This window comes from Canis lupus, chromosome 9 (genome assembly GCF_048164855.1).
Source record: "Canis lupus baileyi chromosome 9, mCanLup2.hap1, whole genome shotgun sequence".
Lineage (NCBI taxonomy): Eukaryota > Metazoa > Chordata > Mammalia > Carnivora > Canidae > Canis > Canis lupus.
The window spans coordinates 27,308,335-27,333,058 of record NC_132846.1 but is presented as its reverse complement, the minus strand read 5'-3'; the positions used below and the strand labels follow the sequence as shown (position 1 = coordinate 27,333,058).

At 36.7% G+C, this 24,724-nt stretch overlaps 1 long non-coding RNA gene across 1 annotated transcript in view; it reads left to right on the top strand.

The window, feature by feature from the left end:
- Positions 1-24,724, top strand: part of LOC140639910 (uncharacterized) — a 537,530-nt gene that overhangs the window by 210,429 nt on the left and 302,377 nt on the right. The window contains exon 2 of the long non-coding RNA XR_012036565.1: positions 6,499-6,566. This is a non-coding gene — a long non-coding RNA (uncharacterized lncRNA). The remainder of the gene's footprint in view (positions 1-6,498; positions 6,567-24,724) is intronic.

Below are 24,724 nucleotides of genomic sequence, written 5' to 3'. Positions count from 1 at the left end.
TTAAAAAGGGCACTTTGGTGAACACTGGGTATTGTATATAAGTGACTAAATGAATCACTAAATTCTGCACCTGAATATTGGTTTCAGGTAACACTGCAGGTTAACTAACTTGAATTTAAATAAAAATTTGGAGACCAAACAAACAAAACAACAACAACAAAAAGCAAATGCATTGCTTTCCTGCTCTATTGTGTAGCACACTAGCTCATCTTGGTAGTCAGGGTCGATGATCTTTTCCAGTACAGCCACTTCTTTATTTTCTTCCTAGTTCCCTGGAATAAAAAGCTGAAGTGACAAGAGACCAGATGGTAGGCATAGATGTGGCCCTGGGCAGAAACTCCCTATATACTTTCCTCTCTACCCCTTTCAGGACCAGGGCCTTAGACCAGCCAGTGACGAAAATTATAGGGGTCATAAGCACATATATTGCAAGATGGTCACTGGGAGAAATGGTTGGAATTGTCAATTCTATTTTTACTCCACGGAACACAGATGTGTATTCTAGCCTTTGAGGATACAGCCCCACATATCAACCATTGCCTCTTGGGAGATAGTCTGAAGGGTGTTGTCTCTAAGATGGTGCCTTAGTTATACTATTAATAGGTCACACCATTCCATTCTATTAGGCTAGCTACTTCTGGGTGATGGAATATATGGTAAGACCAGTGGCTTCTGTTGTCTTTTACCCTCTATTATACTTTTTTAGCCTTAGCCTTGGTCAGAGATAACATTGTTGAGGGGGCATTTTAGGGTTTTCTACTAGGCTCTTCCTACCATAATGCCTTATTCCTTAAGTCAGAGTATGTCTGTTCTATTATAGAATATGTGATTAGGAATTAACTACAACCTGGGTGTAAAACCCATTAGACAAACTATCGGAAACACTGGGGCAAAACTTCATCGATCAATTGGTTTCCATAAGCGATCTCTAAACAGAGGACCACAATGGCATTTTGGGTTCCCAGATATTGCTCAAACCCCATATTTAACTGTCCTTGAAAAATATGATTATTCCCCTCCCTCAGTGCATAGTTACCCTGGAAAATGGCAGCATATCCCTATGGAGAAGAATCAGGATGATATTTACATTATGTGTTCCTCAGAGCATTGACAGATCCTTCCTGAGGGAACCTGGCTTCCACATTAATCAGTAGCTTCTATGAACCGACCTAGATCTAGGAACCACAAAACAGAACCTCATTTTTCTCTTGTGGCTGATGTCTGCTGTTCAGCTCTCAATTTTTAAAATTTATTATACAAATTATGATATATCATAAACCTGGTCTGGTGTCCATCTATTTTGCCAGGAACTCTTCAATATCTTAACTATTGCCAGAATAATAAGAAGTTTCTGATATAACTTCTATCTTCCCTAAACACATTTCTAGAGTTCTCAATGGCCTTAGTTGATGGTTCCATTTCCTTAGGGACCACAGGAGTTTGAGGAGTAGATGGTGAGTTTAGTTTTGTTCATCTTGAATTTTGATGACTTGTAGCTGAATGTTTGTGTCTAGTATTAGGTGAGGGTATGGGTTTATTAAGGTGAAGATTTGAGAGCCATTTGGGTATCAGAGCTAGTTGATATCATGGAAATGAAGGCTATAATCCAGAGAAAGATTGAGCTTTAAGAAAACAAAAGATTATAAAATAAAACACAAAACAAGCTTATGTGTTGTTCCAGTTGTATCCTCAATCACAGAACCTCTTTTTCCACTTTAATTAAAAAGCAACTCTCCCCCAAGGATAGCGCTTCTGCAGCACTTTTCTCAAGCTTATGCTCTTTGTCACCATGAACCCTCATGCCAAGGGTCCCAGAATATTCTCCAATATCACCATTGCTGCTTTCTTCTTCACTGGATTATCTTCTAGAGCTCCTTATTGTTGTTGCTTTCTGACCTTCATTTATGGAAGACATTGTTTTTCTTTTCTACCTCAATCCTACTATCAGCAAGTGTTTATATGAGTCATACAACAATACAGTCTTAGTGGTAGATTTCACTCATATTTGGTATTCTCCTACTGGTGATCATCCCTGTGGAAGAATTATATATCCATTCTCTTGGGAACTGAGGCATGGATATATGATTTAATTTGATCAGGAAAGTGTGAGAAGTGACACCTCACTTCCAAGGAAAAGCTTTGAAGTTTACCATACTGTCTTTACCTCCTACCAAGAATTCTGGTAATGTTCCAGATGATGGTTGCTTGGTCAGCATGGGGTACACTGTAATGGAACAGAGTTTTTCTCTGATCTGAGGCAGACAGGTAGTCTGAGTAAGAAATAAACCATTATTGTTCCAGATTGGAGATTTTAGGTTCATTTGTCACTGCAGTATACACTAATACCTTCTCAGAATTTCTAGATTACCTCAACTCCAATAATGTACTCTTAAAGTCACATCCAGATGTCTATGTCTAGAATACTACTCTATGTATGTCTAGAATTCCTACTCTAAAATATTAAATGTTGATATCTGAATCTGGGTCACTAGCTTTTTATTTTTCTAGCTCTCTCATATTGTTACTTTATACTTGATCTTAGGCCTTTTAGCACTTTACATACATTCACACTCACCTTCTTCTCCAGTCCCTGCTATTGTGAAATTTTGATGAGGATTTGACTGAATTTCTGAAGGTACAACCTGGCCGCATCTCATCACATGTCCCACGTTGCATACCCCTCACTTCCTGCTCCAAAGCTTCACTGCTGCTGCTGCAGCACGGGATGTTTTCAGGAACCTATTTTGTACTTGTGCATGAACAAATTGGAAATGTGGTAGAGTTAGTGCTCATGGGATCACCCTTGACCAATGGCGTCTGAAAGTGCATGGAAAATACCCTCTGAACACTGGGTGAGCAGTTATGGACACATTTCATAGTTCTCAGAAGATGAAACAGGATCAAGCACCCTGTTGTCTGTATCAGCAACTAAGCTGATAACACAGCCTTGTATATTGACTTTTCTTTCTTCCCTGGTTAACTCTCCCCGAACCTCATTCTGGTTCCCTGGAGTTTCTTAAACTGTCTACAGGTAAGACTTTGTCTGAAGCTCTGCTTCCAGAAGACACAGTTTTCATCCAGGTCTCTAGAATAACCTTTTTCCATTTTCCCCTCTGTGCACTACCCACTCATGGTTTCATTTCCTCTAACTACCACCTAGAAGCATGTGGTTTGTCACTCACTCCATTCTTTCTCTTCCAGCACTCTCAATATCAAGGTTTCCCTGTATTTCTACCAGTTCTGTTCTGTTAACCCTAATTTGGATCAGCCTTCTGCCTTTTCTTTTTTAAAGATTTTATTTATTTATTCATGAGACACACACACACACACACACACACAGAGAGAGAGAGAGAGGCAGAGACACAGGCAGAGGGAGCAGGCTCCATGCAGGGAGCCCAATGCGGGACTCGATCAAGGGACTCCAGGATCACGCCCTGGGCCAAAGGCAGGTGCTAAACCGCTGAGCCACCCAGGGATCCCCCTTCTGCCTTTTCTACTCCTATGCCTTAAGTGCTGAAAGATGTTAGATGAGATCTAGCAGATTTGAGGGAACTGATACCAACTGGACGGTCATCTCTGTGATTTATAACCCAGTACCACCCTTAACTGGGTCCTTTTCTATTTCTCCACATGATCTTTTCTAAATATTTACCACCCTCTTCAAAACACCTACCCCACCCCTATTGCTTTTTCTCTCAGCAAATTTTCTTCCCCATATAGACAAAAATGTGTCTGTCAAGACAGCTGTATGCTTGTTGAATTACAGCTCCATCCACACCAATTTTTCTGTGTCTGTTTTACTACCTAGTTTCTCTTTAGTCTGGAGGAGGTGTCGCTTCTGATATCTAAGACTAATTAATAATGTCTCCATGGCTGGTCTTAATTTTATCAATGCTGGTGGTTCTTGTTTCATTGTTTACTCTCTTCTCTATTACTTCAAAGTATAGATATGGCTGAGCACTCCAGTTTAAGAAACCCTCATAGATCCTGTCCCTCCACTCGTTATTTCCTTCCCTACCAGGCTTTTAGAATAATGTTCCACAATTGCTGTCTTATCTTTTAGATAAGACATTCTCAGGAGGCCAATATCATCTCTGGTTCCAGCCCCACTATCCTGTTGAGTCTGTGGAGAGATCAATTACCTTCTAAAAGACAACTTCGGGATCCCTGGGTGGCGCAGCGGTTTAGCGCCTGCATTTGGCCCAGGGCGCGATCCTGGAGACCCGGGATCGGATCCCACATCGGGCTCCCAGTGCATGGAGCCTGCTTCTCTCTCTGCCTGTTTCTCTGTCTCTCTCTATCTCTCTGTGTGACTATCATAAATAAATAAGAAAAAATTAAAAAAAAAAGACAAATTCAAAATTATTTTTCCTGGTTTGTTTGTTTATTTACACTTGTCACCCTTCACAGCATTTATCAATGCTGACCTTTTTCTTCTTGAAAATCTCTCTTCCCAAGCCAACAGAGATAGCACTGCACTCTGGCTCTCTTTCCACCTCTCTGAGATTCCTTCTCAATACCTTTTCTTTCTCAAGTCTACATCTTCAGTAATAATCACTAAATTTCATGTTTACTAAACCAGCTTCTGATTATATATTGGCTTCCCAAGTGGGTTTCCCTAAGGGGATAGAATACATTGGTCAAAAGATTTCAAGTAGGGTTGAAGGCTTGTTACAATTCCCATTATAATATAATTAATTGGTATTCTAATTTATGGAATCTCTTGTCTGGTAAGTGTGACTCATCCTCCTTGAGACTGGTAATCTCTTTGAATTTGACTGGAAGGGAGCAGATGCTGAGACATGGTGACCATAGCACAACAATGTCTCTCCATGAGGCCCATGTAACCAGTTGATCTACTGTGGGGAAGCAGCATGTCTACCTCATTTCTCTGTAACTGCAATAGTCAAGTCAGAGAAATAAAGCAGAAGATTTAAGGGACCACGCAGAAGATTTTAAGGGATAAAAATGAATTATGAAGGACTGTTGTACTGTGGGGCTGAAGAGATTCTTTAAAAAAATGCAGGTACAGTGAAAAGTAAAAATTTCCATCTCATGGGCCCTATAGTCACCTTCCTGAGAAGATGAGGCCTAATATAATGCCTGGCTTTAGAAGATACTATACAAATATTTATTGACTGAATAATGGAAGATTCTTTATTCAGGAATTTAAACTTTTATCTGCATGTAGACTCCTCTAAAATTAAGACTACAATATCCACATTCCATTTAGGTTGGGTGCTTTAATGACCACCAGAAAGCACACATTGTAGATTTAAATGCTTCCCTGAGAAACCATTATGAAATAAGTAATTTTTATGTAATTAATCTTTCTAATATACCCTAACAATCCCTTTCCCTGCTCAGTTTTAGGAAGAAACATGCTTTTGTTTCTTTGGGTTTTGGTATTGGTGTCTGGGGTAGTTCATATGATTTGAGGATACCTAGCTTAAGCTGTAGAGAATATTGTATTCCTGGGATTTTGAAGAGACAAATTACTTTGGCATGTTAGAATAATAGTAAAAAAATAAAGTTTATCTATTAAAGGCATAATTGATAAGTTCTAGCTAGGATGTTTGATTTTGCACTCTATGACAGAATAACATATGGGAAAGTGTGAAAACAAGTATAATAATTGTCTTTTATAGATGTTATATCCACATGTTTTTGGCAGACTCATATTGGCTATAAAAAGAAAAGTAATAGTACAGTAGCAAGGCAAGTTGAAAGCTTTCCTCTGAGAATATTGATGACTCATCTTTTTATTGCCAGATTTAAGATGATGAACACTTGTTTTGAAAAATGTGATTTTTCTCTATTGCTGTGTTTAATTAAATGCAAAAATCCTAGAGTGGAAAAAAAATCCTAGAGTGGAGCAACCTTTAAGACTGCAAATTTAAACTCATAAAAGTCAGATAATGTAAAAGTGAAGGTTGTGATAGCAATGTTAACTCATCCATTGCATATAGGTTGCATTTTGCATGACTAATTAGGTGATTTAAGAAAGGGTGATGTGGTGAGGTATCATTCTTCTCCCCACTTAAATCTGTGACTGTTTTAAACTAGCCTTTCTATATGCATCATTTAGTAAGAGCCAAAAATACTTTTAGCATAATTTAGTGTTAGTATTTCTTTCTGAGAAGTTGTTAGTTTTGAGAATAACCTCATGTGGCTTAAATCAGCACTATGGTGGCCAGTTTTCTTCCTAGTACATTTTCTTGGAATAATGTTTCAAACTTTAACACATGGAAGACTAAAATAATAAAACAATTGAGAAATCTCTATAGTAACTCTTTTGGAATATTTTCCAAGAGACCACAACAAGTGGTCTTTCAGATATTTCAATAATGAAATGCCCGAGTTGGAGGATCTAAGAGGAATCAGTGCCATAGAAAGAGTGTGGGTTCTACAACTAAACAACATGAATTTGGATTATGATTCTTTCATTTTGTAGATATGTGGCTTGAAGTAATTGACTTAATTTTTCTGATTTTTCAGCTCCAAACTATAAGAGGGTAAACTCTACCATGCAGAATGGTTGTGAGGATTAAAGAAACTAAATGGTGGTGAGTTATTATTTAATTATTATTTCACTATTATTTTTACAGGAAATGGAGTGATAATGATGTTCCAACAACACTTGGAAATATTTCCCTCCCTCTTGCCATCCAAGTACAACTTACTGCCAAATTAGCCTGCCATGTTTCCTGATGTGATGGTCATCTGATACATGTTGTAGATTGCGGGTCACATAATTATCTTCTTGCTTCTCCTATGGCTCTCCTCTTATGCGTTTTTCATGCTGCTGCCATAGTAATGTTCCTGAAGCACATTTATGATCAGTGTGCTTCCTTACTTCAAGTGCTTCAAAGGATCCAAATGCCTTCAGAATAAAGTTCCACATTCGTCCTCCACTTCAGCCTGGATCCTCCATGTTAGTCTATGTATCTGTGCTTCTCTGCATGCAAACTTGCTTTGCTTGGTATGCTTTTACCCATCTCATCCACATGTTGCAAATTTTCACTTATGTCTATTGACTTACTATGGTGTGAATTCTTCTGGAAAGCTTTCTTTGATTGCCTTAGCATCTGGAACTGGAAATAGTTTGGTTCCTTTCATGTTATTTTCTAGTTTTTATTATTTGTATTGTAATTGCCTGCCTATTTATCTTAGTAGACATCTTTGGATTAGACATTCTTGATGCTAGTGTCAGCATCTTACTCATTTCAGTATCTCCAGTGCTGGCAAAATACCTGATACAGTAATTGCTCAATGATTGCTCAGCTATGATGCAAATATCTGTATAATGAGCACTATTGGGATCTCCTGACCTTTGAAGTTGCCTTCTAGAAACCCATTGGAAGCATGCTGAGCTCATCTAAAAATCCCTCCAAACAAAGCCTTCCTATCAATGTACAATATTTTTTGGAGAGGGGCAAAGAGTGAAAGCAGGGCAATGGTATATACAATAAGGTTATTTCTACTATAATTCAACTCAATTTTAAAATTATGAATTACAACAAGTTTGTTGCCTAAGGATGACCAAAATTCCAGTGTGAATTATTTCTTTTAGGTTCTCTCTTAAGGAGGATGGACAAGGTTGTATCAATCATCATTCTATTGCAATATCATAAGGGACACTTAATTATTATTTAATTTTTAAAATCCATATGTCTATGATCCCTGGATCCAGCTGAAGAGCAGAGCCAGCCAGATGTATGAACCATCATATATAAGGACAACCTTGTATCAGTATTTGACATAGTGAATGGAAAAGCTGGTTGGGTGGTTCATTGATGTTAGAGCATCTCCCATTTAGGTATGGATTCCCTACCTTTAAGTTATAATGTAAATGCCATGGACAAGGTTTCTTTAGGCCAAACAGTGGTCTAAGTCCAACATTAATATTTTGTGGGTGGAGGGTAGAGTGAGTTGTTCTTTGAACCACTTGTCAATTTTCAAAAACACATTTTTAGTATTGGTTTCAGTTAGGCATTTTAAGGTCAATTGAACCACAGTTATTTCTCATCTATTCAGGTAAGGACCATTCAGGTAAGAAGCTTCTGATTAATGAACCAAAACCTTATTGCTGAGATTACAAAGATGAATTAAACACAGGACCAAGCTAAAAGAAGGGTAGTGGGTGGGGATGAGGGTGATTGATTTGGAATGACAATTTCCTCTGTCTAGGCAAGTAGAAAAGCTTTCTTTCAAAATAATATCTGAGACTATTAAATCTTTATGGATTTAAGCGTTTGCCTCCCAATAAATACTGAATTAATTCATTTGTACCTTCAAAATGTTCCTTTATTAAAGGAAGAACAAGAGATATCCTATAAAAATAGAATGTGAGCTTCCTTTGTAACTAAAAAGGTTAGTTCAAGATAAACTGTCTTAATTTTTAAGAAAAGCCACTATCAATTTTAAGATGGAATATCAAAAATGGAATTGATAGAGATCCTTAAAGAATAGCAGTTCTATTTTATCTAGAATAAAAAGGCATTTTCTAATGATTTTTGTAGCAGATAAAAAACAATTTCCAACATCCAACTTTATGAATTTTTAATAATTAGGTTAAAATTGAGTTTACAAGCTTTAGGTATAGAGTCATGTATTTTTTTTTGAAAAATATTATTTCTTTGAAAAGCTGCATGTTGAAAACACATCAAGCCCTCAGCAGGGTGTGTAGTGAGAATGTCTGGAAGTTTTGTGCTAAATTACAGCACAAGCTGGCTGTCGGTGGGTGATAGGATAAGAAGAGTTGGTTATGAAACTGTGAAGATCTGGGATAGTTGGCTAAAGACTGATTAATGTCATGCTGCAAGCAAAATCTGGAATTCTTCAATGTGGTTTTACACTCAACCTGCTGAAGTAGGATCAATGCAAGTTCTGAATTGAGTGACATCATAGATTGGATTTTATCCTATAGCTCCATCTGAAAATCTTTTTTTCATACAAGATCTCCAGTTTGCTAATACTTGTCAGAAACTCTGACAAGAAGGAACGCATGCAGAGATGGCTTTAAGACAAAAATAAGGGGCATAGTTCTTATTTTTAATATTTTAAATATAGTGAATGCTATTTATGTGTATCTAAGAAAACAACTACAGATAAAATAAAATCCTTGTTTAATTTTCTCATCTCATTCTTCTGTCTCAGAGTTGAGACTGTCTTGAGTTTTGTTTACTCTCCCCATGCATGAATGTAATTGTTTTGCTGTTAAAGATAATGCTATGTATTTGTGCATTCATACACCACCATATTAGGTGTTGGGCCTAGAGCTAGCCTTGTGAAAAGCATTTTCTAGTGTGTGTTTGTGTGTGTGTGTGAGGGGGCAGATAATGAAAGAAAACATTAAAAAGTATAATATGTTAGATAAGTGAAATGTGTTACAGAGAAAAAGCATGAAAGAAGGATAGAGAGTGCTGGGGGGGGTGGTGTTATAATTTTTAAGACACTAAATAGTCAAGTCCTCACGGAGAAGACATGATATGAATATAAACCTGGAAGACGTAAGATAATATGTCATGTGGTTTTCAGGGGGAAAGCATTTTAGCTAAAGAGAATAGCAAGTTCAAAAGTCCTAAGGAGAAAGTATTCTTGGTAGGACCAAGGAATAGCAAGAAAGCCAGTGTTATTGGAGAGGAGTAAATGAGGGACAAGTGATAAGAGATCAGAGAAGGAATAGGGACCCTGACTTATTTATAATTGTGAAACATCTCAAATCATAGTGTTTAAGAAAACAATTATGGTTACAATTAAAACCTATTTTTTAAGTCTTTGTGATTATGAGGCTTTTTCTCTCAGTGAGATGAAATATCATTGTGGGGTTTTGAGTGGAGAAGTAATAAAATTATCCTGTCTTTGAACTAGATTCCTCTGGTCACTGATTTGAGGATAGACTATAGATGGACAAAGGTATAAGCAAGAACACCAATCAGGAGGCATTTCAATAATCTAGGTAAGGCATGACGAGGGCTTAGGTCAGGGTGGCATAGTAGAGGAGTTAGTAGTGGTTAAATTTTGAATATGTATTGAGGATGAGCCTTATTGCCAGTACTATAAGGAGGTTTGAAGCCCACCTGGCAGGAGTTTTGCAATTGCCACAAGGCCTTCCACTTGGTAAGATTTCAGTTCATTGGAAATTAGCTTGAACTGCCTCTCACCTGTCGCAGGTGACTTGGTGTCCTAATCCCTTGGGGCCAAGTTCTCACACTCAATTTTTATTCTTAACATTTTATTCTACACAGTCAGAGCCTAACACACAGACGCAAATAACTGCTTCTGAGCTTCGGATGCGTGGTACTGAGGTAGGGTTGTTAATATGAGTGCCAACCAAAATGCCTACATACAATATGGATACACCCTCCTATGATATTAAGGGTCAAAATATTTGGTATCATACCCCAGAGAAAATACCTAAGCCTGGAGTGACATTTGGCTCACAGGGACCAAACTATTACTGGGTTGTTACTAAATGAAGATATATACCTTACCTGTTGCTGCAAAACATTTTTCTCATTGCCCCCTAGCTTCACATTGCTGATGTTCCTTCCCATTGCATCAGGGAAACTGATGTCTTCCTGTCATGTTTCTTGTCATGTTTCCCTGTCAGTTTTCCTGTCATGTGCTACCACTTATGTTGAAGTTCACAATCATTCCAACTATTGAGTCTGATGTGGGAAGGCTTGTTCTGATCTTCCCTAAAGTGGTGCACAGTAGGCTTCACTTTAGATAACTAGTAGAGATGACGCATACACAAAAGACCCCACTGCAGATAACTACCTTATGACCTCATCACTATGCCCCTTACTCTATATAAGTTGTGGGTTAAGGTTCGGACTTGGCAGAGATTAGGGGTGGGAAATAACCATGTGGTTGCTGTGAGTCATGGCCTGACCAATCTCCCCTGTCAGTAAGTTACTCTGAATACAATTCTGTGTTAGACAGTATAAAGAGGCATAATAAAGAAGTAGGTAAGTAAGTCATGGAGATGAAGAATATAACATAGGGAATATAGTCAATAATATTGTAGTAATATTGTTTGGTGACAGATGGTAACTACATTTATCATGGTGAGCACTGAATAATATATAGAATTGTTGAATCAATATGTTGTAATCAACATAACTGTATGTTAATTATACTTCAATAAAAAAGATGAGTTGTGTTTCTGTACACTAAAAACAAACTATCTGAAAGACAAATTAAGAAAACATTCCCATTTACAGTGTCATAAAAAACAATAAAATACTTAGGAATAAGTTTAACCAAAGAGGTGAAAAACCTATGTACTAAAAATATAAGACATTATGAAAGAAATTGAAGACACAAATGGAAAGATATTCTGTGCTCATGGATTGAAAGAATTAATATTGTTAAAATGTCCACACTACCCACAGCAGCCCACAGACTCAATGCAATCCCTATCAAAATTCTAATGGCATTTTTCAGATATAGAAAAAAAATCCTAAAATTCTTATGGATCCATTCTATTTTTTTATCTTCTGATTATATTTAATTATTTATCAAAAGCAATATATCAATATTTTTGATAAATATTTGATAAACATATTTTATGATTTCAAATGTTAAACAGATGTTTTATATTTTCCAATTTTTAAAATTGTCTTATTTATCCTTTTTCAGAAATACATTTATTTAATAAAGAAGCTATTTATTTTAAGAAATCCTTAAATTTATTTATTTTCAGAAATCCTTCCCTATCTTGAAGCTATAAAAATATTTTTTAATCCTTGACATTTAGACCTTTAATCGTCCTGAAAATTAGTTTTGTAATATCTGCAAAATTTTTGCAAAGGTTTTATTCATTTTTTTTTCTGGAACCTAGTTTTATTTGTTTTTTTTTTTTTTCCAATACAGGGAACAAATTTCTCCAGCACCATTTAATGGATTTGTTAGTTTCTTGCTGACATATATTGCCACCTTGTTCATATATTATGTTTACTTTAAAAAGTCTGTTTCTGAGATTTCTGTATTTGTCTCTATTTCCATATCAATATTGTACTAACTTGGTCTTTTAATAAGTCTTATGTTGTAGGGCAATTATGGTTTGTTGAATTTATAATTTGGAGTGAATAGACATTTTAATAATATTGAGTCTTTCCATCCATGTTATATCTTCCCATTTTATTTATTTGAAAGAGAGAGTGTAAATGCATGGGGGGAGGGGCAAGGGAGAAGGAGAGAGAGAGAGTATCCTCAGGTAGACTCCTCACTGAGCATGGAGCCCAGCCAGGACCCTGAGATCATGACCTGAGCCAAAATGAAGAGCCTACTGCTTACTAAGTGAGCTACCCAGGCACCCCTATTTCATATATTTCTTATAAAAATCTTCCACAGATTTTGTTAAATTCATTTTAGGTACCTTGTATATTTTGTTGCTATAGTGAACAGGATGCATTTTTCTATTCTGTTTTCTGTTTGGTTATTAATGGCATATGGGAATGCTAGAGGGTTTGGTGAGTTGGTCTTGTACTAAAAGGCATTGCTCATCTATATTAACACTATACCATAATCAAAGATTTTAACATATCTTTATCAGAAACCAATGGATCAAATAGAAAAAAGAATGCTTTCAAGGAGCTTAACTAATGAAAAATACCTACATAAAGAATGACTTGCATTTGACTCTGGTTATAAGTTATAACTCATGTTTTAATAATCCCTTGTTTAATCTTTATGACTATTTGAAATCTAATTACATTTGACAACAAAATTAAGCAAAATTGGTTTTAAGTTTCTCTAAAATCAATAAGTGTGATTGAATGAATTGATATTTTCAATAAGAAATGAACTGGCATTCCATTCATCTCAAATATTAAAGATGTTTTTAGTATTGAAAAAAGGCATGATTGTGATTGCTTTACAGCCCCTTTACAATTCATACATTTGGAAGGGATATTTTTAGGTGCACAAAAACTGGTTAGTATTGGGCACATAGTAACAAAACATAAGTTTAATTTAAAGAAAAGATCAGGACAACCAGGGAGGCAAGTGTAGGAACAGTTTTGGAAGATTTTCTTATCTATATTTCCTTGGGAATAAGGCTCATGTACATGCAAAGTGTTTAAATCTCTGTTTCTGATAAAAGTAGTTCTGGTCCTGATTCCCTGTTCTTCTGCCTAACTGAGTGACTGTGTACCATTCTCATCACCTTTTAAAGTCTCAGTTCCTTTTCTCGGTTTCTCTTTCTATGGGAAAAAATAATAGTACATATATCACAGGACTGCTGTGAAGATTTAATAAATTAATGCATTTAAAGCTTTTAGGGCTGTGTCTGAACATAGTAAGATCTATTAAATAGCAGTTATTTTCATTAGCTCTCTAACACATTCTAGATATCAGTTTTAGTGGCTTCTTTAGTCTGCAAATAAATGTAATGTAACTAACATTGATGATGTTATTTATGATTTAAACTCTTTACAAGTCTATGAGCAGTACCTACTAGAGCACCTGCTATATATAGTAGCTGCTATAAATATTATTATTATTATTATTATTACCAGTTTACATACAGGAAAACTGAGGAATGGAAACTGAAGAAATGAACAGAAGGTCACAATAGCTGAGTTTTGAACCCAAACATTGTGTCTTGAGAGTTTGTCTTACCATAATACTTAGGAATTGGTGAGGGAAGCATTTACTGTTTTATCAAGGATGACTAGCACGGGGTCAATATCCATTTAGATTTGGAGATTGGCTTGTGGAAGGAAGGATTTCATCAGGTTATTCCCAGCAACTAAAATAATAGTGGTCAATTGTAATTTCAATAATATCGATGTCCTATTTTCTCTTTTTCTTTTCCTCTCTCCAACTCTCCTTCACCCCTCCTCTCACCCTCCTCTCACCCCCAACTACCTGTCTATCCATCTGTAACAAGGAAGCCTTCATGGTCTCTATATAAAGTGAAGGGTGTCTGTAATGGGACATAGGCCAAGCTTTATTATATATTGTTTCATTTATTTCTAGCAAGCTAGGTTTTAGAAATATCTTCTATCTTAAGGAAAGTTTCACACTGGAGAATATATAAATTATTAAAGAGTGATTTACTATTTTTCATCAAGAAAAATTGATTTTCAGAATGCAACTTTAAGGGTGTATTCAGGTGCATTCATTTTTTTCCCCATAGAGTGCAAAGATTAATTTACCATCACATCAATAAGAAGGAGTGATTATGACAAACTCCTGAGTTGAGAATAGTCATTAAAAGTAAGCAAGAGATATTTCACAGGTCAAGTATTTTGTCTGTGAGCCTTGCCCTGGCTATTAGTTTAAAAATGTTTCTCTTCAAGGTAAAGTAAATTCTTACAGATAGATCTTCTTTTTCACAAGGCCTTTCCTAGGGATTGCATGGGGTAAGATGATCAGCATGAGCTCTTTTCTGGATGATGGAATCTAAATTTGTAATCTTGTGGCTCAGAGTTAATGTATCTTCCCAAGTCTTCAGAGTCCTCTTGAGTCACCATTATGCATTTATTGCCTAATATGAAACTACTGAGTTGGTCTGAACAATTTAAAATCTTCTATAAGAGATTAAAAAAAAAAACAAAATCTGTTTATCGAACAGTAAATGTTTACTTTTTGCTACAGAGAACCTTTGCTCTTAATAATTCTGTGAACATTAACTAGTGGTTTCGTTTAGCTGTATAAAACCTGTGCTTTTAGGAAAGGAGGTCAGCATCATGGCAGCAGAAGATACCTCTTCTTTTTGTCCCTGCCCTTTGAACAGTGAAAATTTAGTATCTACCACCAAACAAAAGGGCCTCTGTGGAAGTTGTGGGACCTGGCAGGATTTTCTAAGGGACCCAGGAGGAGTCTTGGCCACCTGTGCATTGGATAATAGGCAGACAGAGCTCAGTATGAGCCATGGAACCAGCAGAAACCTGCAGGTAGGCTCTAGCTCCTCTTGGCTGAGGTTGGAGGGCACCTGTAAAGTGCCAGTTTGGGCAGACACTCATAGATGAAAGCGTCTTTGTAGAAGTCCAGATTTTCTGTGGAAAGATTCTAGCACTTTGTTGGAGGAAAAAAAAACCCACAAGAATTTGGGCATCTTGGAGAAGATAAAAAGAGGAACTCTACCAGCACTGCCTATCTTCCAAGGTGGCACACTTTTTGGTTTCATTCTATACCCCAAAGCTATAATGAAAATAGTATGGTCCTGGCATGAAAATAGATATATAGACCAATGTAACAGAATTGAGAGACCTGAAATAAACCCCTACATAGACGGTCAAGTAATATTTGACAAGGGAGCCAACATTACTAATGGGGAAGGGATAGTTTCTTCAATAAATGGTTTTGAGGGAAATAGGATACCTACATACATGTAGAAAAATGAAATTGAACCACTATCTTATACCACTCATAAAAATTAACTTGAAAGGGATGAAAGACTTAAACGTAAGATATGAAACATTAAAACTCCTAGAAAAAAAACACAGAGAAAAAGTTCCTTGACAAGGGTCTTGGCAACAGTGATTTTTGGCTATGACAGCCAAAGTCCAGCAACAAAAGCAAAAATTGGTAAGTGAGACTACATCAAACTGGAAAGTTTCTGCACAACAAAATAAACATTCAACAAAATGAAAAGGCAACCTGCCTAATTGGAAGAGGATATTTGCAAGCCATATATTGGATAAATATCCAAAATATATAAAGGACTTATTCAATTCAATAAGAAACCAATTAAAAAATAGGCAGAGCAATTGAATAGACATTTTTTAGATAGAAAAATAGACATTGTTCCAGATACTAATAAGGGAGAAGGACTCTATGCAGTGAACACAGCATAAAGTTAAGCTCCTCAGTTTGGCATTCAAGGCTACCTATTTATATTTAGCTTGTGTTTCTGCTTTTGGCTGTGTGTTATCTTTTTCTTTTCCTATTTTTTGTATATGGCTTATAGACACAACGATGGTGGTGTATACATTTTTACTGTTCTCTTTTTTCTCCCTCTCCTTATCTTTTAGACATTCATGCATATCATTACTGAGTTACTTATCTTACTAGGAGTTCGTTGGCATTTTATTTGTTTAAAGATTTATTTACTTATTTGAGACTGAGAGGGAGAGAAAGAGAGTACAAGGTGGGGAAAAAAACTCAAGCAGACTCCTTGCTGAGTGCAGAGCTGGATGTGGGGCTCCATCCCAGGACCCTGAGATCATAACTTGACCCAAAATCAAGAGTTGGCTGCTCAACTGATTGAACCACCCAGGTGCCCCTTGTTGGTATTTTAATTTTGCTATGCTAATTTGTTTTATATAGCAGATGTTCTAGTCATTTATTTTGAGTGGGTTAATTCTTGAAATTTGCTTGAATATTATGCATATGTTATAATGATTAAATTATTAAAATGACTCAATTATTTGGGTTTGTAAACCATTGGGGTTTTTTGAATTAGCAAACGAAGTGTTGTTTCTGCAGAGTAAGATCCAGTGCTGCTAGGTACCTTAAATATAGCTGGCATTTTTGACAGACCCCATACCAGATCTCTAAAATTATCTGTCTCTAAGATTTTAGGTAATTTAGACTTCTCAAAGATTAAGGCTGCATAGCCACATGGAAAAATTCAGATGGACTTGGGTTAAAATACTGAATCATTCACTACTGGGTTACAAAGTAACTGTGTTACTTTGGATACATTATTGAATTTGGTTGAGCTTTTGTTTCCTCATCTATAATACGTATTCATAGATATTTATCAAGTACTTCCTATATACAAGACATTGTTCTTGAGGTGATATTTTAAGTATTTAGAGTTAAAAAAGGTGTTATATAACACAACATTGGTGCTTAATAATTGATAATTCGTAGTCCCTATCGTCATTCCCTTAATTCACTTAAAAGCATTGTTTTATTTTATCGGCAGCATTTGCTAGAGCTGAATTGATTTAAGTTTGCTCTTTCTTGGTCCCTTTGTAGACTCTGGGCTTTAGACAGTGGAAGTGTTTGGCCTGCAGAGTATTTAAAAAACAAAAATATTGAATACTTTTAAAGCATTCAAAGCATGTATATATGCATGCTCACCTTTTCCTATTGTGTCATTCTAGGTTTGTGGCTCTTAGCCTTGGCTGCCTATTAGAATTACCTTGGGCACTTTTAAGTATCTGGATGTCCAGGCTGCCCATCAGACCAACCACATAAGAATATTTTGGGGGTGGGATCAAGGCATCAGTACTAGTTAAAACTCTCCAGGTGATTCCAATGTGCCATAAAGGCTGAGAATAATTTGGGGCTGTTTCATTTTTTTATGTGAGCCCTGTAGCTGTTGGAGGGAATGATGTCATTCGTAAATGGCATTTCTATGATCCAGACTTCTAGGTAGGCCTTTGTTTCATGTAACATTCAGGCTTTGGTTCATACCCTGTCACCATTCAGTAGTGAAGCTCTCTCTTTCTGAGAGAGGCCACTCATCTTCAGGCCCTTGTCTGCCTCTGAACACACTGTTTGAATTGGCAGTACTTCTCCATGGGTAAATCTGCAGGATTATCCCTGACACCTGTTTTCTGGGGTCTTGGGATTTCATCCATAAACTGTGAAAGCGTGAAAGCGTCTCTCTTTGGCTGTCCCCTGAAAGCTGGGCCTATTGGCAATACTCTGCCTTCTGCGGCTGCTCTGCCTTAGTTTAGGTAGCTGGCTTTAAGTTAAGTAGAATCTTTTGGGTTAGCTATTTAGCCACTTTCCCCAGAAATGCTATTTCTCTTGTGCTCCTGTTGGGAGGAGTGTTGACCCCAAATGTAGACACATTAGTAGGAGGAAAATGACGACAGATGTGTCCTGAGCTAGAAATATGGACAAAGGTTGGGAGGCAGCTGACAGTGATGATTTTCAGAAGGTTTATAAGTAAACTTAAATAATTCCCATCTGCGTCTGACCTAATTTTTCTATTTCCAACAAAAGTGTTTAAACAAACATATTTTGGAACTCTTGGCTGTATAATTTTAGTTGTTTAATGGGCTCGATAAAACCCTTGTGTGTATGTGTTTGTAATAGCCTATTTGATCTGTGAAATTGAATGCCCAAGTAGATCGTCTCGGGGAACTGTTGGCTGAAAACACTTGCCTGTCTTTTATTGTTTCCCATGAAGTGTTGTGATTAGACACTGGGAGAGTGACTAATACAAACTACATCTGAAATCACAATTACCAGTTGAACTCTTGCCATGCATTTAGGGTTATGTAAACAGCTTGGTGGGCTTCACAGAAGGCAGATTTTAAGCTGCTTGCTTGAAATGGCAATGTGAAATCCCCGAACAAACATCAATATTAATAATCCTTTAGCAGTTTTATGATAGTAGTAATAAAAATCAAGACAGGTTCCTGGAATAATTTTTCTCTCCCATTCTGTGACAAATGCATCCTTTATTATGAGATACCATTGTTTAGGGTCTTTGGTAACCATGGAGCAAATGGCCATGGTGATTTTCTTGAATTTCACTATTACTGATGCAGTTTATTTAATTCTCCTTTTCAATTTCTTCTTTTAGCCTGAAATCACAAATTAATTATGCCTGGGCTTGCCATGGAGTCATTGACCTAACTGGAAATAGAATATTGTGTGTTTGTGTGTATACAATATTCTATATATATTGTGTATGTATACAATATTCTCTATGTAAAATATATAATATATTCTATAATAATTTTTAAATATTCAGAAAAAATATATAATTTTATACTTAACAAATTCTTCCCTAGCCTGAATTAATCTAATCTGTTCAACCCATAACTTCCCACCAGTAACTTTAAACTAAAACCCTTCTTTTGTTTCACTCTGGGTTTATTAGTCTTATTTTGGATAACCATTTCCTCTCATCTCACCTACCCCTTTAACAGCTTTTTAATCTTCTTTGTGGAAGATTTTGCTTCTGCTCTGAGTTGACCTATTGCTAAATATACTTGATAAGTGCTCAGGAAAATGGCACCTTTCCTCCTTGGTCTTCTCCAAAGGAGCTGATCTGTATTCCTGTTGACCTCTAAAGAAGTTCACTAAAACATGGCCTTGAGTAGGTCACTTGGGTTCACAAAACTCCAGTGACTTCTTCATTTGCTTTTCAGGATAGCATCTGGTCTGAATGACCAAATCCTACTCCCTCTGTGAAGCCTTCTTTCCCATCCTTGAAAAAGGCAATACCCTCTCTTCTAGAAATTTAAAGTACTATTTTCCACACTGCTTGTAATTTACTGTCCAGTATTGTAGTTATTTTTGTGCTGTCGGTATCTCCTCCATCTAATAGATGATAAACTCCAAGAGAGTGCCTCCCACAGAACAAGTGCTCAATAAATATCTGTCATTGATGAGAACAGATGATAGATCATATTTTGTTGGAGAATTGGAGGCAAAGTCTCAGAAGTAAACCTATAATTTTAGGCCTATCCCCTCCCCCATAATAAAATAGGGAACATTTGTTGAAGGCTTATGGTGTATTTGCTATTTGACATGAATTTTTCCTTTTAATCTTCCAAGCCCTATAAAGTTAGTGCTGTTATTAATGGATGGGGGAAACAGAGGTACAGATAGTATAAATAATCCATCCAAGATCATATTGACAATAAATAGGTAGCTTAGATTTTGACCAAAGGAGTCTGATCCCAAAACCTATGCCTTAATGTTTGCACATCTTGCCTCACTTCAATTTCATATGGACCTAGTTTGGAATGGAATTTGGAAGTAAAAGCATCAAGAATCTGTGCTCCATGAAATATCTGGTCTTTATAGGGTTTGTAAAACATGATTTCAATAGTCAGATTTTTTTAAAGGTTTATTTATTTATTTGAGAGAGAGAGTATGAGTAGGAGGAAGAAAAAAGGAAGAGGAAGAGAGTCTCAAGCAGATATTGAACTGAATTATAAGTTCTAATTCCAATTCCAACCTTTAACTTTTTATTTAAATATTCATTCTCAACTGAGAAGCTGTTTTTTAAAAAAAATATTTTATTTATTTATTTATTTATTAGAGGGAGAGAGAGAGAGAATGAAAGAGAGAAGTGCAAAGTGGAGAGGAGCAGAAGGGGAGGAGCAAGCAGACTGCCCTGAACGTGGTGTCTGATGGGGGGCCCAAAGTGGGGGTTTATAGCGTGTTTCAGAGAATCTAAGAATGCATCATCTTCATCACATCACTAAGAGAGAAATAAGTGCTAAAATAACCATGGCACAGCATTTTTTTTCACGTGGATTTTAATATTTTATTCTGTTTCATTAAAGTTTTAAATTCCAGTTAACATCCAGTGTGATATTAGTTTGCTCATCATGACAAGTGCCCTCTTTAATGACCATCACCTATTTCACCCATCTTCCCAACCCTGTTCCCTATGGTAACCGTCAGTTTGTTCTCTAGAGTCTGTTTCTTGGTTTGCCTCTCTCTCTCTTTTTTCCTCCTTTGCTCATTTGTTTTGTTTCTTAAATACCACATATGAGTGAAATCATATGGTGTTTGTTTTTCTCTGACTTATTTCAAAATTTTATTCTTAATGAAAGAGCATAAATGTTATTAATTGGTTAAGGTATTCCTTAAATTTCTTTATATCTGGAGTCTATATCTTTAATGTCTATGCTTTTCACACATTATCATTCTCTGCACCATCAAAAATATTGGTAGGGCAATATTTCTTGAAAGAATGCTCCATTACCACCACTGAGATTTTTTTGCCAGCCACTGATACCAATTTTGCAAGTCTGGATGCAAATGTGCAGGCTACCAGAATTTTATCTCTATTACTTCCTGCCAGCAGCATCTATGAGACACTTCACGTTTCTGAAGTTAAAATGTGAAAAACATTGATCAGAACTGGTGGAATAGAGCAAATGTAATTTCACTTAAAAAATGAGTTCCACTGTTTGAAAACATTTGGAAATCTCTAGTGTTGTCAAAAGAACCTTGGTCTTGGGGAATCCGAGGACTTGGCCTGAGTACTGGCTCTTCTGACTCACTGTAGCAAGAAACATAATCTCTCCGAGTCTGTTTTCTAACCTGGACACAAGTAATAAGCACGCTCATCTCATGCAATGGTTGTGAAGATTAAAAGAAAATTTAAATTCCACCAAATCAGGAATGTTTTTAGTCTGTTTGCCACTATCTTTTCATTGTCTAGAGCAGTAACCGAGACCTAACAGTGGTTTCTAACAACTGCATGTTGATGAAGGAACCTATGAATGGGCATTTCATATGTGGTAAACTACATGCAGGAGTGTTTATGTTGTCATGTTGCTGTGGCGAAAGGCAGCGTATTCTTTTTTTTTTTTTTTTAGATTTTGTTTATTTATTCATGAGAGACACACAGAGAGAGACAGAGACATAGGCCGAGGGAGAAGCAGACTCTCTGTGGGGAGCCCAATGCTGGACTGAGTCCCAGGACCCTGGGATCACACCCTAAGCCAAAGGCAAACGCTCAAGCCACCCAGGTGCCCCGAAAGGCAGCATATTCTAAATAAAGGAGAAAACTCAGCAGAGCATGTTTCTTTCCATGTGTAACCTTCTCTAGTCCCTTCTTCATTTTGTCTCAGTGGTTTTGTGACATTGGATTCTGTCTACTTCCCAAATTCTGGTAATTTCTTGGTCTAATGTTACTTGGTTATTTTCTTCTATATTAAAGAGAGAAAAATTAACGTCATTGTAGGCCAAAAAGCTATTCTATCACTCTTGAATTCTTAAAAATGTCATTTATTATAGTTTTCTTATATGTCTATTGTTGAAATATTAAAAGATGCAGAAGATGTGGAAGAGAAAAATGCTGTTATTTATAATTCCACTACCTGGAGAGAATAATTGCTAATACTTCTTTCTTATGTAATTGGTAACGTAGTGTACATATTATTTTATAATCTGATTTTTCACTTGATGTATTTGAATATTTTTCCATATATTTAAGTGTTCTTCACGTACATTGTTTATGAGGGTTCTCCATTATAATTTATTTGAGTAAACTGTAATTCCAGGAAATTTAGACTGTTTCCAATTTTTCACTATTTTAAATATCACAGCAAAGAATATTCTTGAATGCTTTTTTTTTGTACATTTCTGATGAGATTTTTAGAATAAATTCCTGAAAGTAGATTTATAAGGTTGTAGAGTATGAAGTCTTGTAGAGTATAAAACCTTATTCTAGTTTAGTTAAGAACATTTAAATTTAGCTACAATTTTTATCCAGGCAGTGGTAAGATAAGGAGAAGCATTTTGAAAGTGTATCTTCCTGGAATTACCAGGTGGGATCTGCTAGCTTCACCTTCCTACTTTTTAAAGGGCTTGTTGTTGCATTGTAGATCCTGAGAGACATCAGGGCTTATGGGTTTCAAGGGCTGTCAGATATTGGGGCTGAGAGGGTCTTTTATTTATCTTTCTTTTTCCATCCAAAAAGCTGAACGTGGTATCCTCACTAAATGATGGGTAACTATGAGGAACAGATCTCATTATTTTCTCATTTTATTCGTATGATGAATGAGTCAGAAAATGGACGCAATGTCTAAGCACCAGGGGATCTGATTGTCACAGTATGAAAAGCCTTTTAGTGATAACTGCATATATGCTCCTATATTACTGCCAACAGAGCCAATACAATCTAGTCTGAATGGCAGATGTACTGACTCCCATGTGGGATCGTTGACGTTTTTACAAACCATTTGTTGCCCAGTGTCACTGTGTTTTGCCAAGTTGCATCCTCCCAGTGAAGTCCAAATAGAACCAGAGAGAGGTTCAGTTTTCAATGCAGTGAAAAATAGACAAGGGGGAAAAAAAACCTGGATTACTCAAAAATTATAATGCAAACCTGCCCCAGAAATGTGTATTATTTTTCTGAATGTGTTCCAACTGAACTGGAGGAAAAATAATAACCAAAGACCATAATGACTCATTGGTGGATATTGTGTCCCATCTGTTGGTGATAGTAAGAAAGGCTCTAGGCTGTTACATCTAAAAAGCTTCTCACTAGTAAATACTAAAATCTCTCATGGCATTTTTCTGCCTCTGAACTCACGTTGTATCTCATTTATTAGGAAGAAAAATATATAAAAATGGTAGGATGTTGTTACAGATTTGTTTGAAAGGCAGTAAAATTTTCAACTATTGCTTGGCTCTTTCTGGTGAAGAAGATGTGATGGTTTCATAACAAGCAGCAAGAAAGGCTTTGTGATCCAAAAACTTTGATTCCTACAAAGTGCTGTATTCTTGGTTAACACCTAAGATTTTAATCTTTGTAACAGTTAATTTTACATATCAGCTTGACTTGCCATGGAGTGGCCAGATTAAATGTTATTTCTGGGTCTTTCTGTGGGAGTGTTTCTGGTTGAGGCAGTATTTGAACTGATGGACTCAGTAAAGTAGATTACCTTCCCTGACAGGGGTGGCCATCACCCAATCCACTGAGAGCCTGAGCAAAATGAAAAGTCGAGCAAAGAGGAATTTGCTGCATGGCACACTCACCTTGCTTTTTTTTTTTTTTTTTTAACTTGTTCACTGCTTGAGCTGAGACATATCTTTATCTTCTGCCCTTGGACTGGAATTTATGCCATCTGTTTCCCTGGCTCTTTGGAGTTGGATTGAATTATACCACTGGCTTTTCTGGGTCTCTGGCTTGTGGAGGGCAGATAATGGAACTTCTCACCCTCCATATTCTTGTGAGCCAGTTCCTCATAATACATTTTTCTATCTCTCGTGATGTCTACCTATTCATCTAAATATACATATTTACACATACATATGGATTAGACATTTGGAGAGATATAGCACAGAATCTATGGGTTCTGTTTCTCCAGAGAGCCCTGGTTAATACAACAATTTACTCTGATTTTCATTAAGGAAAAAAATAGACCTAATTGTATTTATGGCCCAGTGTGTTGGTCATGGACTTTCACTATTGTGAGGTCAAGATTTTGGCTTAGGTTGGGTTTAATTTATAGATACACAGCCGGACTCAGTCACAATTAGCATGAGACCTGGAGATGCCTTGGGGAAAATCTATCTTAGGAACCCAATTTACAAACCTCAGTCATTGCAAAAGAGGAGCAATTTTTAGCACAGAATTGAGTCTATCCTTTGGATTTTCCAGCCCTGATCCCCTCATTGGATTCAGGTCTGGATCTTGTTGGGGTACAAGCCCGGTGAGTGAAACTGAAAGAGCGATTTTAATTCTTAAAAAAGATGCTTTTAAAAACATGAGAGCCCAGCAAAACCCAGGTTGGGAAGCACATATTGAATTGTAACCCCAGAACACGAGCAGAGCACCAGGGGAGATCATGGTGGTGTCTAGAGGAACCTGGCAGTAGAGGCCCCACACCTGAAAGGGACAGATTTATCGTGAACGCTCGTGACTCAGCCCCTGCAGACTCCTGGAGTACTTGGTGGTGGGAGGGGGTAAAGGGCTGGGGATGGTAAGGACAAGCAAAATTATAAGCCAGTGAAATCTGAGCTATTTCTGTTAATATGACCTCATTTACGTGCTGGGAAATTAGAGTCCTCAAATCAGCATTCAGTTCACAAGGTACTCATGAGAATCATTTAGGTAAAGAGTATTAATGTTGCCGAGGCCTAATGCCATGGAGACCTAATATTAACCATACTGAGATCTAACTGTGAAAGAAAATTAGGGGAACTAGTCAAAACTGTGTTAAAGGGCAGAAAATGTTTGACCTTGCTTCTCCTTTCTCTTAAGTATGTGCACATTGGGAGTGACACATTTTTGCCCCAAGCTGAACAGCAGTTTATCTCCATA